This window comes from Mobula hypostoma, chromosome 4 (genome assembly GCF_963921235.1).
Source record: "Mobula hypostoma chromosome 4, sMobHyp1.1, whole genome shotgun sequence".
Classification (NCBI taxonomy): Eukaryota; Metazoa; Chordata; class Chondrichthyes; order Myliobatiformes; family Myliobatidae; genus Mobula; species Mobula hypostoma.
The window spans coordinates 47,948,165-47,965,820 of NC_086100.1; the positions used below are offsets into that span (position 1 = coordinate 47,948,165).

A 17,656-nucleotide genomic window follows, 5' to 3' on the forward strand; every position below is an offset into this window, starting at 1 on the left:
CTGGGACCCAAACAAGTGCCCATGGCTACACCTTTGGTTTGAAGGAAGTGGGAGAAGCCGAAGGAGAAATTATTGAGGGTGAGGACTGAGGAGAGGAACTGGTTGAGTCTGATGTCCAGAAAGAAGTAAAGGGCTTTAAGGCCCTCCTGATGGGGGATGAAGTTGTATAGAGACTAGACATCCACAGTGAAGATGGGACGATTGGAGCCAAGGAACTTAAAATAATTGAAAAGATCAAAAGAGTATAACACCAAAGAATTTAAAGTTGCTGACTGCTCCCACTTGGATCCCAAAATGAGGAATGGCTCATGGACCTCTGGTTTCCTCCACCTGAGGTCAATAATCAGCTCCTCAGTCATTGTTAACATTGAGTGAGAGGTTGTTACATCCACCAGATTTTTGATCTCCAACCTATATGTTGATCCAGAAAATGACAGTGATGTTATCAGCAAACTTAAATTTGCGTTGCACCTGTGCTTATCCACACAGTCATAAGTGCAAAGTGAATAGAGCAGGGGGCTCAGAACACAGCCTTGTGGTGCACCTGTTCTGATGGAGATTGTGGAGGAGAGGTTTTTGCCAATCCAAAATGACTAGTGTCTGCAGATGAGTTAATCGAGGATCTAGGCCTGAGTGAAGAGCCAATGAAATAGCATCTGCAGTGGGCTTGTTGTGGTGCTAGGTAGTGATAGTTTTCAGAATCAGAATCAAGTTCAATATCTTTGGCATACGTCTTGAAATTTGTTATTTTGCAGCCGCAGTACATTGTAATATATTATAATAAAAAACTCTAAATTGCTATAAGAAATATATAAAAATGAAAATTAAATAAATAAGTAGCGCAAAAAGAGAGGAAAATACTGTCATAGTGTTCATGGGCTCATCGTCCATTCAGAAATCTGATGGTGGAGTCAAAGAAGCTGTTCCTGAAACAGTGAATGTCTCCAGGCTCCTTTACACTAAGTCGTCCTTAATGGTAGCAATGTCCTGGGTGATGGGGATCCTTAATGGTGAACTCAACCTTTTTGAGGCATTGCCTTTCAAAGGTGTTCTGGATGCTGGGGAGGCCAGTGCCCATGATAGAGCTGGCAGGGCTTACAACTTTCTGCTGCTTTTTCCGATCCAATACAGTGGCCCCTCCATATGCAATGCCAACAGTTAGAATGTTTTTCACGGTACACCTGTAGAAATTTGCAGGTGACACTGGTGACATACCAATTCTCCTCAAAGTCCTCATGAAATATAGCCACTGCCATGCTTTCTTTGTAATTGCATCACTACGTTGGGCCCAGGATAGATCCTCAGAGATGTTGACACACAGGAACTTGAAACTGCTCACTCTTTCCACTTCTGAGCCCACAATAATGACTGATGTGTGTTCTCTCGACTTCCTCTTCCTGAAGTCCACAATCAATTCTTTCACCTTTCTGATGCTGAGTGCAAGGACTTTGTTGTGACACCACTCAACCAGCTGATCTATCTCGCTCCTAATATCTCTTCATCACCTTCTGAAATTCTGCCAGCAATAGTAGTGTCATCAGCAAATTTATAGACAGCATTTGAGCTGTGCCTAGCCACATAATCCTGGGTCTAGAGTAAATAGAGAATTGGACTTAGCATGCAACTATCAGGATCTGAATCAGAATCAGAATCAGGTTTATTATCACAGGCATGTGATGTGAAATTTGTTAATGTAATACATAATATAGAGAAAAATAAAATAAAATAATAATTATAAGTAAGTAGATCTTAGTCAGTATAATTTATAAAGTATACGTATATTGAATAGATTAAAAATCATGCAAAAAACAGAATTACTACATCTTTTTTAAAATGTGAGGTTGTGTCCAAGGGTTCAATGTCGGTTTAGGATTCGGATGGCAGAGGGGAAGAAGCTGTTCCTGAATCGCTGAGTGTGTGCCTACAGGTTTCTGTACAGAGGAGAGGAGAAGACAGCGGCGCGACGCAGTGTGCGCGGCCTCTCCGGTGAATGATATCTGTATTTGTCAAGTAGGATGCCGTGCACAATCCTGATTTGATGGAGACAGACGTGAGAAGCACAGAGGAACATTTGGAGAAAATTCTGTAATGCCCACTTCGCTTCCGCTGCTACTGTGCGATCCAGAATCTCTGGAGGGGAAGGCCCCGAATCCTCGGCTTTGCCTGTTGCTTAGCGGCTGGGGCCGGGGTCGAAGCGCTCGGCAGAGATGGTGCTCAGTGTCGGAGGGCTGGCCAGAGGCTTGAAGTTTTCAAATGGACTCAAGAGTCAGCTGTGGTCGGGTGCTTCCAGGGCGCTGCATCGCCAAGTTTGCAACACTGGAGGTTCATGGCAGGGAGAGTTTTCTTCCTTCTACCGTCTGCGTGAGATGATGGGACTTTCGAGACTTTGAGACTTTTTTTTACCGTGCCCATGGTCTGTTCTTTATCAAATTATGGTATTGCTTTGCACTGTTGTAACTATATGTTATAATTATGTGGCTTTTGTCTGTTTTTCAGTCTTGGTCTGTCTTGTGTTTCTGTGATATCATACTGGAGGAACATGGTATCATTTCTTAATGCATGCATTACCAAATGACAATAAACAAGGACTGCGTGTCCTCATAATCTAATCTAATCCTACCTGATGGTAACAGTGAGAAAAGGTCATGCCCTGTGTGCTGGAGGTCATTAATAATGGACGCTGCCTTTCTGAGATTCGACTCCTTGAAGATGACCTGGGTACTATGTACCGAAGATGGAGCTGACTAAATTTACAACCCTCTACAGCTTCTTTCGGTCCTGTGAACTAGCTCCCACCCCACCCCCCATACCAGACAGTGATGCAACGGGCATAGAAGGCGTTGAGTTCATCTGGTAGTGGAGCATGGCTTCCATTCATGCAATTGGGTTTTGCTTTCTAGGAAGTATTTGTAACCCACGTTCATTAAACCCAAAGTTGTAATGTTAGAAAGTTCTACCCGTGGAGGGATGAAAATGAGGTTTACCAATTTAAAATAAGAGAAGATAAAAAAAAATGCTGTGCGAGGGAAGGGCGGGCTGGACACAGGACGAAGAAGGAGAGAAACACAGCATCGATTAGAAGCTGAAGACATGAACTGTTAAGAGGGGAATTAGTAGTGCGTATCTTTACCCTACCAACTTGAAACCCTCAGGGTGAAACCCCTGGAGGAGAGACAATAGTGATAAAAGATTTATTGAAGCTGTGGCTATAACATGCAGCAACTTTAATGAGACAATATCAGTAGAAACTAGTGTCCAAAATCCCTACTGTGTAGTCGGGAATTAGTTCTGCAAAATCATACCAAGGGATTTGGTCAAGTTTTTGTATGAGTTTGTGAATTGACTTTCTGTGGATGATAAACTATTTCATTCCATTGAACCAAGAAACAAGATGGTGAGCCACCCAGAAGAAGAACCAGCGCAGTAACGAAATGTGTAATGACACAGAGGATTTAATATGGTTGGATGTATAACTTTATTTTCATTCGAAGAATTCTGAATTTGATTTTCTGCAAGAACTGATTATTTTTGCACAGACTTTGGTAAGTTACAGAATGAGATTTACTTTGTTTAAGAGTTGAGATGTTGGAGAATTGTCATGAAAGGAGTTAAACTGTGTATGTATAATTTTTGAATTTGAATTTACAATTGTAGATATACTGCCTGGAACTGAAACTGAAGTTAACTATAATACAGTGGAATGCAAAAGTTTGGACACACCTGGTCAAAGTTTCTGTTACTGTGAATAGCTAAGCGAGAAAAAGATGAACTGATTTCCAAAAGGCATAAAGTTAAAGATGACACATTTCTTTAATATTTTAAGCAAGAAAACTTTTTTATTTCCGTCTTTTACAGTTTCAAAATAACAAAAAAGGAAAAGGGTCCGAAGCAAAAGTTTGGGCACCCTGCATGGTCAGAACTTAGTAACACCCCCTTTGGCTTGTAAATGCTTTCTGTAGCCAGCTAAGAATCTTTCAATTCTTGTTTGGGGGATTTTTGCCCACATTTCCTTGCAAAAGGTTTCTAGTTCTGTGAGATTTTTGGGCCGTCTTGCATGCACTGCTCTTTTGAGGTCTATCCACAGATTTTCGATGATGTTTCGGTCAGGGGACTGTGAGGGCCATGGCAAAACCTTCAACTTGCGCCTCTTGAGGTAGTCCATTGTGGATTTTGAGATGTGTTTAGGATCATTATCCTGTTGTAGAAGCCATCCTCTTTTCATCTTCGGCTTTTTTACAGACGGTGTGATGTTTGCTTCCAGAATTTGCTTGTATTTGATTGAATTCATTCTTCCCTCTACCAGTAAATGTTCCCCGTGCCACTGGCTGCAACACAAGCCCAAAGTATGATCGATCCACCCCTGTGCTTAACAGTTGGAGAGGTGTTCTTTTCATGAAATTCTGCACCCTTTTTTCTCCAAACATAAATTTGCTCATTGTGGCCAAAAGTTTTATTCAAAAGTTTCAAAGGAACATCTAAACAAGCCTGATGCATTTTGGAAACAAGTCCTGCGGACTGATGAAGTTAATGCCCCTCCTCCCCTTCTTAACCCATCCCTTATTTATTTATTATTTTCCCCCTTTTCTTTCTCTCTCTTTTTTCTCCCTCTGTCCCTCTCACTATATCTTCTTCTAGTGCTCCCCTCCCCCTTTCTTTCTCCCTAGGCCTCCTGTCCCATGATCCTCTCCCTTCTCCGGCCTTGTATCCCTTTTGCTAATCTACTTTCCAGCTCTTAGCTCCACCCCTCCCCCTCCTGTCTTCTCCTATAATTTCGGATCTCCCTCTCCCCCTCCCACTTTCAAACCTCTTACTATCTCTCTTTTCAGTTAGTCATGACGAAGCGTCTCGCCCAAAACGTCGACTGTACCTCTTCCTATAGATGCTGTCCGGCCTGTTGTCTTCACCAGCATTTTTTATGTGTGTTGCTTGAATTTCCAGCATCTGCAGATTTCCTCATGTCTGCATTTCTCCAGGCTCTCTTCTGCTGTCTTCTGGTTGTTCTTTCCATCTCCAGAATATGAACCCTGTCCCTACACAGCTGTCACCAAGTGGTACAGTCAGCAGCAACCTCCTCCAGGTCCTCGGGTCTGATCTTACACATCCTCCTGTTTCTGTGCTGTAATTGTTATATGGTTAAAGCATTCTTCATCTGATCCTTATAACGCTTCTTCGGCCTTCCAGCTGAGCATCGACCATGATGTCGCTGGCCATATAACACTCTGTGGGGTAGCCAGCATGGGGGCATCCTTATCATGTGCCCCAGCCTCTGCAGCTGGCGCTGGGTGATCATGACCTCAATACTTCTGCAGTTGGTCTTTACAAGTATTTCAGTGTGAGGCTCCCGCTCACACCAGGTAATTCCCAGGATGCGCTGGAGGCAGCTCATGTGGAAGCGCTCCAAGAACTTGGTGTGACGGCTGTAGGTTACCCAAGCTTCACAGCTATAAAGGAGGGTGGTGACACAGACTGCTTGGTATACAGCAACCTTTGTGGAGGGATGAAGGCTCCTGTTCTGAAAGACTCTACGCTGAAGTCTCCCAAAGGCAGCTGATGCTATTTAATGCGGCTCTGGATGTCGTTGTCAATGCTGCTATCCTCAGACAGAATGCTCCCCAGATATTAGAAAGAAGTCAGTTTTTCATCACCAACTGTGAAGGCAGGTAGAGTGGGTGGGACACTGGTACTCCATTGGCAAACCCCTTCTGTCTTGGTGGTATTTACAGTCAGCCCCATCCTACTGTACGCTCTCACCACCGCAGCAGGGACAGTCTGAAGATCCTCCGGAGTATGGGCCACAAGAGCACAGTCATCTGCATACTGCAGCTCCAAGACCCGCTCTCCACAGAGTTTGGTAGGGATACGTAAAAGGGAAGGTTTGTTCTGTAAACTTTTAAGTAGGAATAACACTAGATCTAATTAGTTAGAAAAATTGGAGTGACAAAGGTTATTCTAATGAATATCACTGGTTCTAACTAAACAGGAATTTGGCTTTTGTTGATATTTAAGATTTGGAACCTAAACAGACTGTTGGAATTTCGAATTTTCTTGCTCATGTAAACATTTTGTGCATATTGTTTTTTTTTCTTATAAACAAAACCTGATTTCCAGATGTGTGCAGTTTCTATTCACTGCCTCCTTCCAATACCTGGATTCTTCTGATGGCCTATTGGCACCTAATGTAATTTGATTTTCTCTAAAGGATGCATCGACTAGTCACACAGGATAAGACTGGTGCTACACAGGTGTTACGTAATGTCTTGCAAGCCCTGTCAGAGTTGTCATGCATCCGATGTCACCTCCAACTTCGTTCAAAATTGTCTCTTCACCCTTGAAATAGCCCTCCGCAGATCATACCTGTTTTTTTTGGTATAGACCTGGATTGCCAGACTTGAGTGCCACAGACGTAGCCTTCAGCAGACAACGTACCTTCTGGTTCATCGAAGGCTTTTGATTTGGGAATGTGCAGTAAATCTTTGTAGGCACACACTCATCCTCACAAGTTTAATGAAGTCGGTAACAACTGTAGCATACTCATCCAGGTTTGAAGATGAATCACTGAATACAGTCCAGTCCACCGATTCAAAGCAGTCCTGTAGCTGCTCTTGTGCTTCCCTTGTCCAAACCTTCTTGGTCCTCACTACTGGTGCTGCAGTCTTCAGTCTCTGCCTATACTTAGGGAGTAGAAATACGGTCAGGTGATCAGATTTCCCGAAGTGAGGGTGCGGAATAGCACGGTAGGAATTCTTGATGGTGGTGTAGCAATGGTCCAGTGTGTTGTTTCCTCTGGTATTGCAAGTGATCTGTTGATGGTAATTGCTTAGTGATTTTTTTTCAGACTGGCCTGGTTAAAATCTCCTAAAACAATGGTGAAGGTGTTAGGGTGCGCTGTTTCGTGCATGTTGATCCCATTGCTCAGATCATCTAAAGCCGGCTTGACATTGGCCTGAGGTGGAATGTATACAGCTGCCAAAATGACCCCGGAGAACTCCCGTGTTAGGTAAAAAGGACAGCACTTTACTGCTAGATATTCCAAGTCTGGTGAGCAGAATTGGGACAGCACTGATATATTTGTGTAACAAGAAGAGTTGGTTATGAGGCACACGCCTTCACCTCCGCTCCTGAGAGACTCTATAGCTCTATCCTGACCATGTACAGTAAACCCGTCGATCTGAATCGCTGCATCCAGTACGGAAGGGGTTAACCAGGATTCCGTGAAACAAAGGACACAGGCGGTCCTAATGTTCCTCTGATTCAGCACCCTGGCTCTGAGATCATCGATTTTATTCACCAGAGACTGCACGTTTGCCGGCAAGATAGTCGGTACAGGGAGCTTAAAACACCATTTCCTTGAACGCACTTGTAACCCCAATTTACAGCCACGCTTCTTCCGTGGGCGCTTCCGTCCACAGTCAGAGTTGTTTCCGTCAGTTTTAAGCCGCGATAGTTCATTTCAATGCATTAAGACATCTTTGTTAACTGTACTGACCTTGGAAGCAGTTGTGCTTTTTAGCTGTATCCGGCTGAAACGAGAATATTTAATCGCATCCATTGAGAGTACTGCTGCTACTCGAGTCCCCACTAGGCACCACAGAAGTGATCTATGAGGTATGCCAATGTTGATTGTCAGCAAGGAGGACATGTTATTTTTAATCTCCATAGATTGTGGTTTCCCAGTGAGGAAGTCACTTACAGTGGATGTAAGTGTTGCTGGACGATAATCATTGAGGAAAGTTACCATGTTCTTCTTAGGTGCCAGTATAACTGAAGCCTGCTTGAAGCAAGTGGGTACCTCAGACTGCTGAAGCGAGAGTTTAAAGATATTGGTGAGTACTGCAGCCAGTTGATCAGCACAGGTCTTTAATACACAGCCAGGTAACCCATCTGAGCTGGATACTTTCTGTGGGTTCACCCTCATAAAGGATGCTCTCATGGCGGTCTCAGAGACTGAAATCACAAAGTCATTGGGGGCTGTGGGAGTTCCTGAAGGTTCCTCCATGTTTTGATGGTCAAGGTGATCTCAGAAGGCATTGAGCTCATCTGGAAGCAAAGCCTTGTTATTCACTATGTTGCTTGGTTTCACTTTGTAGTAGGTGATAGCTGTCACAGCCGTTAAGCATGCTTCAGTGATTCTGTTTTGGTCCTGAATTCCCACTTTACCTAGGTTGTACCCAAACCTTTTGTATCTTACCTGGTTGCCAGATCAGAAAGCCACTGATTTGGCCCTCTGTAGATTGTGGATCTCATGGTTCATCTAAGAATCTGGTTGAGGAAGACTCTGAATGATTTTGTGGGGACACACTTGTCTACATCTCTTTTTATAAGGTCTGTGACAATTGTGGTGCATTCATTCAAATTCTCTGATGAATCCTTGTCCATGGCCCTGTCCACTGAATTAAAGCATTCCTGGAGCTGTTCCTCTGCCTCCCGTGACCACCTCTTTGGTGCCCTTGTCTCTGGAGTCTTGCTCTTTAGCTTCTGCCTGTATGCAGGTAGGAGCTGAAAGCCAAGTGATCAGATTTCCTGAAATGCAGTCTAGGGATGGTACAGTAGGCATTCCTAATCTTAGTGATCAAATGTGCTGGGCCCTTGCTGCCACAGAATATATGTTGATGATAATTGGGCAGAGATTTATTCAAGCAAGCTTGACTGAGGTCTCACTTGGTGTATTTGGATTTTGAAAAGTCCTTTGAGGAAGTCCTTTATGAGAGGTTATCGTGCAGGAAGCATGTAATATACTGGATGGAATGAAAATTGTCTGATTGACGTGAAATGGAAAGTAGGAATTAACTTTTTTTGGGGTGGCAGGAGGCAGGAGGTTACCCCATTTTCACTCTAAGTAAAACCCTGAAGAACCAAACTGAAAAGCAGAAAATCAGCTTAGAGTACCCAGAGTTAGCTGTTACTAACATGCAGACCCTAATGGAAGTGAAGAATCGACTATATTGGACTAAATTGAACTGTGATGTAAAGCCTGTGATAAAGTCAGAATTTTAAAATAAGGATTTGACTGCAGCTGTGAAAAGAAAGTATTTGCTCTGAAAGGGCTTTTTCCTACCTTACAAGTCTGTTAAATTCATCAGAATTATGTGATATTATAGTCATCTTGTATAGGCTAAACCATAGCCCTTCACTTTTTCAGGGTCACCTTTCCCCATTGGCTTCTCAGGTGGGAGGTGGGGAGGGGGGAGGGGGGGAGAGGTTGCTGTCATTCTTCCTGCGAACAAACAGGACCAAGGTCTCCACTTCTCTGGATTATTTACTTCATCCTCCTTTTTAAAGGTGGCAATTCATGATAGGTACTGGGGGCTCTGGATAGAGGTAGTACCTCTGATGTCTGTCATGCTGCTCCCTACCAGACAGGGTGGATGGTCATCACCGATCCTCATCCATCTCCTAAACCTCTCACGTGTTGGCTCCAAGCGCCATACCCCCGGTAAACCGCTTCAGCTGGCAGGTAAACCACGTCAGTGGGTGGTATTAGCACAGCACCACTGGGCGAATGACTTCCATGATGAAATCACCGGCCGGGATGGAAAGGTTCTCAGATGAACTATAACGGCCACGTGTTCACAACCAAGGCCAGTGGTCAACAGATTGACTACATCCTGGTGCAAAGACGGCACAAGTCTGGTATGAACAGACCGAAGACCAGAACATTCCCAGGAACAGATGTGGGCAGTGACCATGACCTTGTCACGATGAACATCAGAGTGCGCTTGAGGAGAATCAACAAGCCAAAAAATAGCCGGCTGAGATTCGACCTTGGAAAACTGAAAGACCCCGCCATCTCTGAAGAATTTCAGGCAGCAATTGAGGGGAAGTTTGCACCAATACTTCTCCTTGATAAAGACCTGGAGACCACCACAAATAACTTTAACATAGTGATGACGGAAACAGCAAGCAAGATTCTGGGGAAAAGCTGCTGCAAGTCTAAACCATGGGTCACTAACAAGATACTAGATATGTGTGACACAAGAAGGAAATTAAAGAAAGATAAAAACACAGCAGAGGGAAGAACAGAATACAGGAAAATCAACAAGGAAATCAGGAGGGAAATGATGGAAGCAAAGCAAAGATGGATAGCCGAACACTGTGCGGACATTGAAGACAGCCTCTCCAACAACAACACAAAGAAGGCATTCCAACTGGTGAAAGATCTTACCAAAGAAAAACAAGCCAAAGTGAACACCATCCAAGACAAAAATGGCATAAGTCTCACAGAAGAAAAGGAAATAATGGATAGGTGGACAGAGTACTGTTCAGAACTGTACAACTACCAGAGCAAAGGGGATCCAGGCATGCTGAATGTGCAGGAATCTTCTAATGAGGATGACTATCCAATCATGCGCACCCTCTGTGAGAAACACCTTCAGCACCAGAGAGAGTTCTACCACATCTTCATAGACTTCAAGAAGGTGTTTGACAGAGTCTGGCATGGTACCTTATGGGCCACCATGAAGAAATTCAACATGGGGCAGAAGCTGGTTCATACAATCCATCAGATTTACACCAAGGCAACCAGTTCAGTACTTGCTCAGGGCACCATCGGGGAGTGGTTCCGTACCTCTGTAGGAGTCCGTCAGGGCTACCTCCTCTCCCCCACTCTCAACATCTTCCTGGAACGAATCATGAGTGTTGCCCTTGAAGATCTTGTGGGCACAGTCAGCATCAGAGGGAGGAACATCACAAACCTCAGATTTGCTGACGACATTGATGGACTTGCAGGAAAAGAGGACGAACTGGCCAACCTGGTCAGCCATCTTGACAGAGCCTCCACAAAGTTTGGAATGGAAATAAGTGCCGAGAAAACCAAGCTCATGGCAAATGCCAATGGTGCCATCACAACAGACATCTCAGTCCATGGTCAGAAACTTGAGACAGTGCAGCAGTTCAAATACCTGGAGGCAATCATCAGCGATGAAGGATCAAGACCAGAAGTCCTGGCAAGAACCGCACAGACAGTGACTGCACTATCCAAACTCAAGACAATATGGAGGGGCAGCAACATCATCATGAACTACAAGATCAGACTCCTGCATGCATTGGTATTCTCCATCTTCCTGTACGCATGTGAGACATAGACCCTCACAGCAGAGCCACAGAGGAAGGTACAGGCATTGGAAATGAGATGCTATCGCAACATCTTGGGCATCTCATACTTGGACCACATCACAAATGAGCAGGTCCGCAAGACCATCCAGCACCACATTGGCCCCCGTGAAGACCTTCTCACAACGGTGAAGAAAAGAAAGCTGAGATGGTACGGCCAGGTAACAAGATCCAGTGTCCTTGCAAAGACCGTTCTACAAGGAACTGTGGAGGGGAAAAGCAGGAGAGCTAGACAGAGTAAAAGATGGATGGACAACATTAAAGAATGGATAGGGAAAACACTTGTGGTGACCCAGGCTCTGGCACACAACTGCAACAGATGGAACAGACTGGTGCAAAGCTTGTCATGACAGCACCCGGACGACTCCACCAGGTGTTAAGGGCGTAAGGTAAGGCAAGGCAATTCATGATGTCCGACAACCTTCTTACTCCATTCCATCAAAGCAAGTGTGCAGCCAGCAAGATCAAAGGGCAGTTTTAAGTAAATGTAAGCTCATTGCAAATAGGTTCCAGCGTCAGTTTATCATGGACCTTTACAGCCCAATGGTTAGTGGTATGCAAGTAGCATACATCCTACCATGGTACAGCTAATTTCAGGTGTAATTGAATTTCTTTCTCTATTTTATGTATCTAGTTTAGATACGTTTGGAAGGGTAGAGTAGGGAGGCTCAGTTTCCTAGTGACTAGCACTACCACCATTACCCTTCACATCTTTTCAAGGGAGTTGTGGGTAAATTATACTGCAAAATCTAACATGACATGGAAATAAACATCATCACCATTGGAGTTTATAAACTGAAAGTAGAATATTTTGTTTGGATAAATGGACTTTCTCTTATTTTTCTTAGAAAAATATTCTGTTTCTTTCATCCTCCTTTTTCCTATCAAATCAGGAAGCTGGCAGGCACATTTAAGAAAACATTGGATAAGAGCTGCTTTGTGCAATTCCTGAAGGGATCACCAGCTATACTGGTCTCCAAGTTACTGTAAGGAATGCCTGGATTTAGTCTCCAAGTCATAAATCAGCCTGGGAACTCAACGTAGATTCCCTGCATTCTTCAACCATAAAATGGTGCTATCCTTTTCACTATTTTACCCAGATTTTACTCATCAGAACTTGCTTTACATGATGAAACATATAATGATTTATTTTCCAGTAATTATATTTTAGTTAAGAGTTTCTTTTTATGCCATAATGAACATGTGGCCTGATGTTTATTTTTCCACTTGGACTCATTTCATCGTTACAACATAGCCAGGATTTGATTCTGTTTTTCTTTCCCCTCCTTTCCTCTCCTCACTTTTAGAACTTTATGTTCCATTCTTCCATTCCTTCTTCAATTTTCATGCCTTTGCTTTATTTTTAGATACTTTAATCTTTACCTTTCATGTTTCCCCATGTCCTCTCCTGTCTCCCTTCTTAAATACAGCAATCTTTATGCTTCTTCCATCTTCCTCTTGATTCTTCTCAATAACTCTTTGTTCATTCAATGGTTTCTTAATGTTCTGTTTAACATTGGCTTTATTGGTGTGGATGTGCAGCTCCAGACTAGTATAAACTACTCAACCTAGAGTTGCATAACCAGACTTCAAAGATGTCTTGAATTCTGAGAGTCACAGTTTGCAAATGGCTGTGCTGGGACAGATTTAGATTTCCCAGTGCTGTGACGGGATAGACATGAGAGCAAGTACCTTACTTGGACGTCAGGAATTGAAGATGGCCATTTGTAGTAAGGATTGTATCAAATGCATCATACCTCCAAGATTTCCGCCACCCCTTCCTTAGCCCAAAACAGAAAGAAAAGGCTTTGCTGATGAAGCAGATTTGAAATTCAGTGAGTTTGTGTATTGGAGAAGAATGCATAATTGTTGTCCTAGGCAAATTCCACAACAACAATTGAACTGAATTTTACTTCAGCTAATTGGCATCTTTCCAATAGAACATAAGAAGCAGAAGTAGAAGTAGCCTCTTTGGTCGCTTACGTCTTTTCTGGTTCTCAATAATGGAATGGCTGATTTTTAATTAGCTCTGTGCCTCATTCTGATACCAGCCCCATAGCCCTTGATTCCCTTAATTTACCGTATTAAAACTTGATCAGTCTCTGTATTCACTTCTCAGCAGCTAAGCTTTTGCTACCAACTTTAGCAGAGAGTTCCAAAGGTTCTCTTGCAAGGCTGGTCGTCAGAGAGGCCAGGGAGTGGTAGAGAGAGATTCTGCAGATGCTGGAACACATACAAAATGCTGCAGAAGCTCAGCAGGTCAGGCAGCATCCATGCCACTGAATAGACAGTTGATGTTTCAAGCCAAGACACTTCATCTGTACTGGAAAGGAAGGGGGAAGAGACAGAAGTGGCAGTAGCTGATTGCCTCTCTGACTGGCGGCCTATAACTAGTGGTGTGCTGTGTTCAGTTGTTGTTTGTCATCTATATCAATGGTTTGCATGATGATGTGACTGGATCAGCAAATTTGTGGATGACACCAGGATTAGGTGCATAGTGGACATGAGGAAGGCTATCAAAGCTCACAGCAGGGTCTAGATCAGCAGAAAAAATGGGATGAAGATGGCAGAAGGAATTTAGTGCAGGCAAGTGTGAGATGTCGCACTTTGGGAGGACAAACCAGGGTAGGTTTGCCTCTCACTCTTCCACGTTCTGAAGATTACTGTCCCAGTCTACTTAATACTTCCTGATGGGACAACTTCACCCTGGACCCAGTAGTCAATTTGGCAAAACTTCATTTTAAACCCTTCACCATCAACCCCAACCTCATCACAAATATATCATTCTTTAGCCAAGAAGTCCAAACTGTGCGTAATATTTCAGTTGTAGACTTAGTTGGTCCCCGTTAACATTTAGAATTATTATTTTTATTCTCTCAGGCCATATCTTCTGCAGCAGAGGCCAACATAAGGCAATTTGCCTTCTCAATATTTTGTGTGCCCTTATGTTAACTTCTAATGATTTGTTTACAATAAAACTGAGTTACTCTGAATGTCATCATTCATTTTTCACCATTTAAATGATACTGCATATTCTGAATTGCTTTTATTTAAATAAGCAGCATCACGTTTCCATTTTATATTCTATCTGCCATGTGCCTGCTCTTATATTTAGCCTAGCGATAGCCTTTTCAAGTCTCTGCAAAATCCTCACTATTCCCTCTTCCACCCAAATCAATGTCATAGATTATGACTGGCTAAGTCTAACCATTAGTCCCTGTGGAACCCATTAGTTACATCTCTTAATCCAAAATAACCTATTTATTCCTATTCCCTCTTCTTGTCTTTTAAACAATTATAGTTTCATTCTAGTATGTAATTCCCCCCAAGTCCTTGTGAGAACAGAATATGTCCAGTGGGTGGTGGGATCTTTGATTCTGCAGGCAGCTTTACTGGGGCAGCAAGACATAGTTGATGGAGGGGAGGCTGGTTTCTGTGATGTGCTGAGCTGTGTCCACAACTCTCTGCAGTATTGCAGTCATGAGTAAAGCAGATGTCATATCAAGCTGTAATGAATCTGGATAGAATGCATTCTGTGGTTCATCAATTAAAATTGGTAAAGGTCAAAGGGGACATGTCAAATTTATTTAGCCTCTTGAAGAAGAAATGATACCGGTGAACTTTCTTGACCATAGTGTTGATGTGATTGTACCGGGACAAGATTGGTGATGTTCACACCTCGGAAGTTGAAGATCTCTGCACCATTGATGTAGACAGGAGCATGTGCACTGCCTCACTTTCTGAATCAATGACCAGCTCTTTTGCTTTGCTGACATTCAGGAAAAGGACATTGTCATGACATTATGGTACCAGGGCCTACTTTGGCAGTAAGCAAATTACTGAGGGTCCTGGTTGTCTGGGAGACTATAGTTAATGTGTGGCATGACCAGAGTCTTGAAGAACTTCATGATGATGGATGTCAGAGCTACCAGCTGGAAGTCATTAAGTCAACAGTTTTTTTCCCCACTTGATTTAAGAAGACCACTGTCAGAGATACCGGGATGATCAAGTTCTTCTTAAAGCAGGTGGAAACCTCAAAATGAAGCAGAGAGACTACTGAAAGCTGTTTACAAATACTCCCGCCAGCTAATTCACAGAGGATAAGGACACAGTCAGGGACACCATTCAGGCCAGATGTCTTCTGCAGGTTTACACACTGGAAGTCTGATCAGTGTCTGTGAGTTCAGGTGCAATGGAGGACATTGGGATGGATGGTGACATTCCAAGCTCCTTCTGTTCAAAACATGCACAGAATACATTAAACTTATTTGGAAGGGAAGCACTTTTGGCAGCGATGTTGCCTGACCTTGCCTGTAGCTGTTCTAGCATGTAAGTCCTAGCACAACTGGCAGCTTGTCTGGAACTCTAGTTTGGATTTGCAATGTCTCTTGATATTGCTGATAGCTTTATCGACGTCATATCTCAATTTCTTGTGAAGGTCAGGGTCACCTGATTTGAATGCTGCAGTGATAGACTTCATTAGGAAGTGGATCTCCCAGTTCACTGATAGTTTCTGGTTTGGGAACATAGATTTGACTTCTTTGGGACACAGTCTGCAAAATGCTTGCTGATGAAGTCCATGGCAATGGTAACATGCTCATCAAGAGTGCTGAGTCTTGAATATGAACCAGTCTATTGACTCAAAGCAGTCATGTAGAAGTTTATCTATTTCCTCAGACCAACACTCTATGACTTTAAATACCGGATCTCCAAAATAGCACCTTTGTGTACAGCTCCAAAAAGAAGCATCAAATGTTTTTGTTTAGGACTACATCAGTTGAGGACTATCATCACAGCCATGGCTACTTCAGTAAGAAACATTGTTTTAAGACATTTTAAAAATAGAATCAATCCTCAAATTTGGCAGAATCCAGATTGCAGACTAACCAGGGAGCAAGTGCAGTCTCCTTTTAAGAAAATGTGGCCGATGTACTTGGCTGCAGGTAAAAATGAAACTCAAGGCCCTGAGGCCCCCACTCCCTACCATCCTGTTAGCCAATGTGCAGTCTCTAGACGAGAGTTAAAAATACACTTGGTCTAAGATGTTAACTATCCTGTGCTATCACCAGTGGGATCATCAGTTGATACTGAAGACCTCACAGCTGTACCAGAAGGACATGCTGTGTACTCTACTTCACAGAGACATGGCTCACCTCAGCTCTCCGGACACAGTACTTCAGCCCAAGGGCTTCCCCTTTCACCACATGGGCTAGACAGTAGTGTCAGATAAAGGCAGAGGCAGTGTTATTTGCTTTATGATGAACTCAATGTGGTGCACAGATGCGATGGTTTTGTCTCCACTCTGCTCTCCTGATCTGGACCAACTGGTGCTCAAATGTCGCCAATTCTATTTGTTGACAGAATTCTCCACTATCCTCCTGGTAGCAGTTCACATTCCTGGCCAAACTCGTGCTGGCGCTGAAGGATGCTGGCACAGTCTGGTGGATGCGGAATGCATCAGTAGGCAACATTTTAAATGAAATTGCCTCTTGTTCTTTTAAACTTCAATGAACAGACCCCCAGTCTGGTTCACCTTTTATCATATGATCATGCCCAGGATAACAACTTCTAATTAGATAATACTTTCAATCATCTCCAATGAAATAATACTTTCCTTAAACAGGGTGACCATAATTGTTGACAGTTCTCTGTATGTACACTGCATTGCAGACTTGTAGAAATTCTTCCCTGAATTTTATACTCCTCCTCCCCTGAAATAAAGGCTGATGCTCACCTAGCCTTCCCCATTACCCACTGCACTTGTGAGCTAGTTTTCTGTCTTTCATGCAGTGACACTATAAATGTTCATGAACATTATAAATCTAAAGTCACTTTAATGGTGTACTTTTTACGTTTCTCACTAGATTACTCTTATATTCTTATTTCCCTTTCCTTATTGATGTCCTGGTTTTCTTTTACTAAACTCTGATTTTTTTTTTCCTTACTCCTCAGTGTATTATTTTTCTCTGGCAACATTATAAGCCAATTCCTTTGATCCAATATTAGCTATCTCTTCTTGTTGACTGCAGTTAGACTTAGGTTTTTTTTCCAGCCCAAAAAGGCTATATATTTGCTGCAGATCATGTAATATTTTTTCATATGTTGTCTGTTGCTTGATTACTGTCAGACCTCTGAATTCAGGTTCCTCATCTACCATTGCTAACTCATACTTTGTGAGCTTTGTAGTTTGCTTTGGATTCAACCTGAGCCATATTTTTAGGTTAAATTAAATGACATCTTAATATTAGATTATTTTATATGATGGTTTCTTTTCCCAATGCACACTTAACTACAAGATTAATAAGTAACACTTTCTCTTTGTCTTATGATCTGTTTTTAATAGTTATCTTATGGTCTTAATTTTGCATGTTAAGGTAGTAGAATGAAGTACTAAATCCATTTTCAAACTCTAAATTGCTACTTTTTTAACTTCTCCACTTGAATAGGAAAAGGGGGAAAAACAGATGTTGGAAATCTTTAGGCTCTCCTCATTTCCAGTCTTGTCCACACATGCTAAACGTTCCAGTGAATTGAAAATATTAGCATT

The 17,656-nt window shown here is 42.8% G+C and overlaps 1 long non-coding RNA gene across 1 annotated transcript in view; it reads left to right on the plus strand.

Moving 5' to 3' along the window:
• Positions 1–7,495: 7,495 nt before the first annotated feature.
• LOC134344779 (uncharacterized) overlaps positions 7,496–17,656 on the plus strand; it is a 53,429-nt gene continuing 43,268 nt past the window's right edge. The window contains exon 1 of the long non-coding RNA XR_010017520.1: positions 7,496–7,605. This is a non-coding gene — a long non-coding RNA (uncharacterized LOC134344779). The remainder of the gene's footprint in view (positions 7,606–17,656) is intronic.